Genomic DNA, 6,934 nt, shown 5'->3' with positions numbered 1-6,934 from the left:
ATACATCCAGGTTTGAAAGGAAGAAGTAAAAACTTCATGTGTTCACAGATGACATGATCATGTATTCAGAAGCCCTAAATAATCCACAAAAACTATGAGAGCCAATGAATGACTTCAGCACAGCTGCAGGATTCAAGAAGAAAATATAAATATCTGTTGTATTTCTATACACTTGCAATGAATAATCCAAAATGAAATTAAGAATACAATTCCATTTATAAAAGCTTCAAAGAGAATAAAATACTTAGTGATAAGTTTAATGCAGGAAGTGCAGGACTTGTACACTGAAATTTACAAAGCATTATTGAAAGAAATTAAAAAAGACCTAAGTAAATGGAAAGGCATCCTGTGGTCATGTATTGGAAAATTTAATTGTGTTATGATGGTAATACTCCCCAAACTGATTGACAGATTCAATATAATCACTATCACAATTCCAAATGTCTTTTTTGCAGAAATGGACCAACTGATCTGAAAATTCATATGCAAATGCTAGAGGCACAGAATAGCCCAGACAATCCTGAGGAATTAAAACAAAGTTGGAAGATTCACAATTTCAATTCCAAAGCTTACTACAAAATGACAGTAATCAAAACAGTGTGGAACTGGAATAAGGATAGACATATAGATTAATAGGACAAAAGTGGGAACCCAAGAAAAAAAATCCTACATGTATGGTTAACTGGTTTTTGATAAAAGTGTCAAGACCATTCATTGAGGAAAGAATAGTCTTTTAAACAAATGGTTCCTGTAAAACTGGATATCCACATGCAAAATAATGAATTTGAACTCCTATCTCACACTGTATACAGAAATTATTGCAAAATGAATCACAGACCTAAATGCATACACTTAGGTATACTTAGCTGTAAGTGTAAAACTCTTAGAAAGAAATATAGGTGTAAACCTTTGCAATCTTGGATTAGACAACACTCTCTTAAATATGATACTAAAAGCACAAATGATTATAAAGAAAAAAGTTATATTGACCTTTATCAAAATTAAATATTTTATGCATCAAGAGACTAAAAAAAGTCAAAATAAAGTGCACAGAATGGGTGAAAATATTTGCAAGTTATATACCTGATAAGGGCCTAGAATCTAGGATATATAAAGACCTTCTACCACTTAATGACAAAAAGATAAAAAGCCCAACTGAAAAAATGGGCAAGACATGAACATGTATTTCTTCGAAGTAGATATACAAATGGCCAACAAGCACAGACAGAGATGCCAGGCATCATTAATCACTAGGGAAATGCAAATCAAAACCACAATGAGGTACTGCCTCACACCTAGACTGTGATTAAGGAAAGACAGGTAAGAAAATTTGGTGAAGAGGCAGAGAAATTGGATTGCCAGTGTGAATGCAAAATGGTGCAGCACCTATAGAAAACATCTTGTCAGTTCCCTAAAAAATATTTAGTCATAGTTACCACATGACCCAGTTATTCTACTTCTAGGTACGTACATAAGAGAACTGAAAACATACATGTTCACACAAAAACTTGGAGATAAATGTTCACAGCAACATTATTCAAAATAATCCCAAACTGTAAACAACCTAAATGTGTACCAACTGAAGAACGGGTAAAAAATAATGTGACGTGTGTATGTGTATACACACACTATAATTGAATATTATTAAATCATAAAAAGAATGAAGTACTGATACATCCTGTAACATGGATCAACCTTGAAAACATTATGCTAAGTAAAAAGCCAGATTTAAAAGGCCACATGTTATATAATTCTATTTATGTGAACTGTGCATAGGAGACAAATCCACAGAGACAGAAAATAAATTAGTGGTTGCTAGGCACAGGGTAATAGAGTGACTGCTTAATGGGTACAGAGTTTCCTTCTGGGGTGAGGAAAATGTTCTTGAATTATTTATTGGTGATGGTTGCACAACACTGTGAATATAATAAAAACCACTGAATTGTGCCTTTTTTAAATGGTTACAATGGTTAATTTTATGTTATGTGAGTTTTATCTCAATTAAAAAAACATAATTGCCAAAATGATAAAACTACAATCCAGCAGGCAGAGGAGCTCATTGAAAAAAAAGAAAATATTAGCCAATAAATCAGTCAAGTGAATATGAAAAATTCACTGCTTTCTGCAAGTCTAAGAAGAGGGAGGGCATTTTAATTATTCATTACACTGATGCTCAGGAAAAAAAATAAAGACATCTCATTTTTATAAGAATTTAATTCAATTTACACATGGCCCATCTCTACTACCTTTCCCATTAAGCAAGTTTAAATATAGATTGGAGTGAAAAGTAGTTGCTTTGCCCCTTTCATTTCCATTTCTTTCTGCCACAGTCATATATACCCCACACCTGAGCTAGTGACATCAGCTTCATTTCAATTCAGGGTTATGGCTCTTTCTATTAAAGACAGACATACCCAGAATGGTGTTCACCTTCAGAAAAGATGATTACGGTACAGGGATGTGCTTAGGTATGTTTTGTTCAACATTTTAATAAGTAAGTTGAATGAATTCACAGAAAGGATGGATGTTTGTTAAACGCATGTATGATGCAAAAATGGAAGAGTCAGCCAATATGACAGATAACAGAATCAAGCATCAAGATCTTGACAAGTGGATATATGAGCCAAAATTTGCAAGGTGATGCATTTATATCCTGTAAGGATACATATGAATTTCTTTACTCAGGATTTTTTAAAAAAAAAATCCACTGCATATATAAACAGAGTAAGAAAACCTAGCTAAGTGGTCATTTATGTTAAACTTGTAACAGAAGCAGCAGCAAAAAATAAATAAATAAATAAACAAACAAAGAAACTTGGAGTTTTAGTTGACTTCAAGTTCAATCCAGGTCCCTGGTTGCAAGTCCACTGCCATGAATCTCAGTTTTGGAAAATGTGATAAAGCTATATATCAAAGCTGCCTTTGGGGGATGAAATACGTCCTGGAAATGCTTGAGTAGAAGTTCTGCATTCCTTTTGATGTATGACCTCCTGACTGCACATACCCTATTCGTGTCAGGAGAAGCCAGCACAGTACAAAAATATAAGAAATTAGCACCAGAAGTTCTGATTACATCTCTCCTTTCCATAGTGTCCTCATTTATTGAAATGCTTCACTTCACTTATCTAAAATTAGAATTAATAAAAGCTATATTCCAACATTTGTGTAGGGATAAATTTGACATAGAGGGCAAAACTGTATTAAATTCAAAAGTACTATTCAATGTTAATTTTAATTCATATCTTTCCATAGGTTCATCCTTAGTAGGGGCATAAGTATGTTAGCACTCTTAGGAAAACAGGGCTTGGGAACTCTCAAATGGTTGGGGGAATACACGTTGACACAGATACCTTGTATACATCTTTTAAATTTTTCAATGTACATGTTTTGATCAAGTAATTCCACTTCTATTAATCTTTCATACAGAAATACTCAAACATATTACAAAGGGATATGTAGAAAGGATGTTAACTCAAGCATTTTGTAACAGCAAGACGATGGGGACAGAAAAAGAACAGGACACTGGCCCGAGAGAGATAGGTGCATCTCAAAAGTGAACCCAGACTTTTGCATCTTTCCATACATAGAAAAGTGCTAAATTCCTTAACTTGAAATATCTGGCTTTCTTTAATTAACACTAATCCTTTAATGTTCCAACTACCTGGTCTTTGTTGGAAAAACCGATATATACCCTGGCTCCTCCCCTGCCTCTCCAGAACAGTCTATCAGAACCATCTTAAATCGTGGGGCTTAAGTCCCCAGGAATGTCTGCCAAATAAAACATAACTCTCAACTTTTAGGTTCTGCATTTTTTTCAGTTGACACCCCCTTAACTAAAATCATGTAACACTGACTTTCCACTCCACCTCTTCGGAGCAGGTCCTGAGAGCTATCTGAGACACTGTCTCCTGGGCTATAGTCCTCATTGTGCCCCAAATAAAACTTAACTCACAACTCTTACGTTGTATATTTTTTTTGCAGTCGACATTTCTATAAAGTATTCCATTTATGTAAGAATTCTTTTTTGTACTACCTTCACAAATTACAGATAGTAGTGATATTAAGGTTGTAAAATAGAGGGAATAAATTTGACATGATTATCTGCAAAAGCAAAGCATCTTAAAATGCATTTTGTTATGTCTCAACATTTCACAATCCAAATTACAAATGAATTCTATAAATCAGGGAAGTCTGAGAAGATAATATGAGACAAATCTCAAGTACGTTTCAAAATCATTTCATCCTAAGCATAGCAGCCTAATGTCCAGAGCAGTCAACAATACATTAATTCACCTTCCTCCTGCAATTTTCCATTCTTCCCCTTTCACATGTCAAAAGCAGCCATCATGTCTGCATACTTCTTAAAATAATTTTATTGGCATTTTCTAACCTTTACCATTGCATCTTTATCTTTCTTTCGGGCCTGTTTCTATTTTATAGAGACATCATGCTATCAAAATCTCCAGTCAGGGAAGATGGGGACTGGCCTGTTCTCCTGAAGCAATGTTAATAGAATCTCAAATACCTTTTGTTAACCCCTTGGAAATATCAAGCAATGATTTACAATTCCTCACCCTTTGTTAAGGACCTTTGTTAAGAAATTACCCAGCTGAATCTAAAAAAAGACAAATGAACTTATTTACAAAACAGAAACAAACTCAAGGACATAGAAAACAAACTTCTGGCTGTTTTAGAGCAGGCAGATAGCTAGATATGAGCAGAGAAAGGGGGACACAGGCCAAAAGGCAGGAATTGGGCAGAAAAGAGGGGCGCAGGCCTAATATAGGAAAGGAAACATCATGTAAGCACCAGGGGTCTCTGGGCAGAGAAAGAAAAGCAGGAACCTCTGGGCTGATAAGTGGTCACACCTCTGGGAGTGATAAGCTGCCAGAAGGCTAAATAAGAAAGGTGGGAAAAGGAAGGAATTTCTAGTGTCTGAATGTAACCTTTTGCTCATTATGCCCTCATTAGGATAAAATTAGCCTTGCAGATTAGAAGTACCCATCATGCACCAATGCCGTGACACTTCTGATGCAGACCAAATATGGACAAAAATCCCTCCTCCCTCTGGGAAGGTGGAGCTGGGATGAAAATCAGGGAATATGACCCCAAGCCCTTCCCTCCCCAATGAATATTCCGCCCATTCATTTTTACACCCTATGTAACTCACTTACCAAAGAAACGGGGCAGCCACTCACCTCAGCCTGCCTGCTCTCCTCTTGAGAGTGTACTATCCATTACTAAATAAATCTTCACTTGACTTTCTTAACCTCCGTGTCTTATCTCTGAATTCTTTCTGGGACAGAACAAGAACCTAGAACACTGTTTACATCCACTGGCAACAGTTTTAGGGGGGTGGTGAATAAATTGGGAGTTCATGATTTGCAGATACTAACTACTATATATAAAATAGGTAAACAAGTTTCTTCTGTACAGCACAGGGAACTATATTCAACATCCTGTAGTAACCTATAATGAAAAAGAATATGAAAATGAAAGTATGTATGTATATGTGTGGCTGAACTGTTACACTGCACACCAGAAACTGACACAACATTGTAAACTGACTATACTTCAAAGAAAAAAAGGAAAGAAAGAAATCACCCAGATGGTGTGAACAGTGCAGTGAAGGGCGTGGAGCTCTGGGCCACAGGAATGTCTCCTGAGGGTTTTGTGCCCTCAGGACAAGACGAGAACCATCCATGAAGAAAGAGATAAAGGTAAAAACAAAAATAATGAAGCTCAAACTTGAAGCATGTATCCTTGATTCCTTGAGGGTGAAGCTGTACAGAACAATCATAACATTTATCTAGGGAACATGCTGTTAAATTGAGACTGAATAAACACTACAACAAGTAGATATATTAATGAAACTAGAAATAGGGCTCTAGCTATACACACATATAAACATATATTACACATACTAAATATAATACATGCATGTGTTCTTTCTTTCTTTGATTGATTTTCAAAATCCAACATATTTTGATGCAAGGGTCAGCAAATGTTTTCTGCAAAGGGCCAGACAGTAAATATTTTAGGCTTCGTGTGCTACATATAGTTATATTAGCAGATAATAAGACTCCCTACGTTAGGAAGCCCACCAAAGATATTGCATGTGTACTCCTTGAGGGGGAACCAGGACCCTGCCCCAGGGCTGCACTATTGTTTCTTGACTGTTCCTCCTTTGTTTCTGCATTCCCTTCCTTCCCTCATTAGCTACTATTTGAATCTACCCTTTGGAACTCAGGAAAGGTCAAGCAGGCTGCATAAAGCCTATTTCCTACAAAAGTGAAAAGGGGGACAGAAAGGATTGTATGAGGGAGGGCCCACAAGGCCCTGCTCCCTTTCAGTCTCCCTTTTCTTTGATACTCCTCAACCTTGAGAACAGGTATTAGACAAGACGGTGATAATGTTTTGGTTAGAGAGGTTAATCATAAACTCAGCAGAGGAACTCAGTTATAGGGGGACTCAGTTTCAATCACAGTTACTCAGCTATTTCCTTGTTGCTCTAAAACAACCAGAGACAGGCTGTAAATAAGAGGGCATGCCTAGGTTCTGATGACACTTTATTTATGGACAGTGAAATTAGAATTTCATACAACTTTCTTATGTCACAAAATGTTATTCTTCCTTTGATTTTTTTCAACTATATAAACATGTAAAAACCATTGTTAACTTCTGTGCTGTACAAAAATAGGTGGCAGGCAGAATTTGGCCCATAGGTCATAGTTTACTGACCTTTATTTTAGAGGATCAAGATTCCCAGGATGAAATAAAATTTGATGCTATCTCAAATTTGAAAATATTTTAGATTTGTGGAAATCTAAACACAGTTCATCCCTCTTCCTGGATATGATGACTTTGAAGGGCTAAAATAATCACTAGGTGGCTCTGTACTCTTTGTTTCCTGTTTGTGCACCAGCGTCTCACC

This window comes from Vicugna pacos, chromosome X (assembly GCF_048564905.1).
Source record: "Vicugna pacos chromosome X, VicPac4, whole genome shotgun sequence".
NCBI lineage: Eukaryota > Metazoa > Chordata > Mammalia > Artiodactyla > Camelidae > Vicugna > Vicugna pacos.
This window is presented reverse-complemented; position numbering follows the sequence as displayed.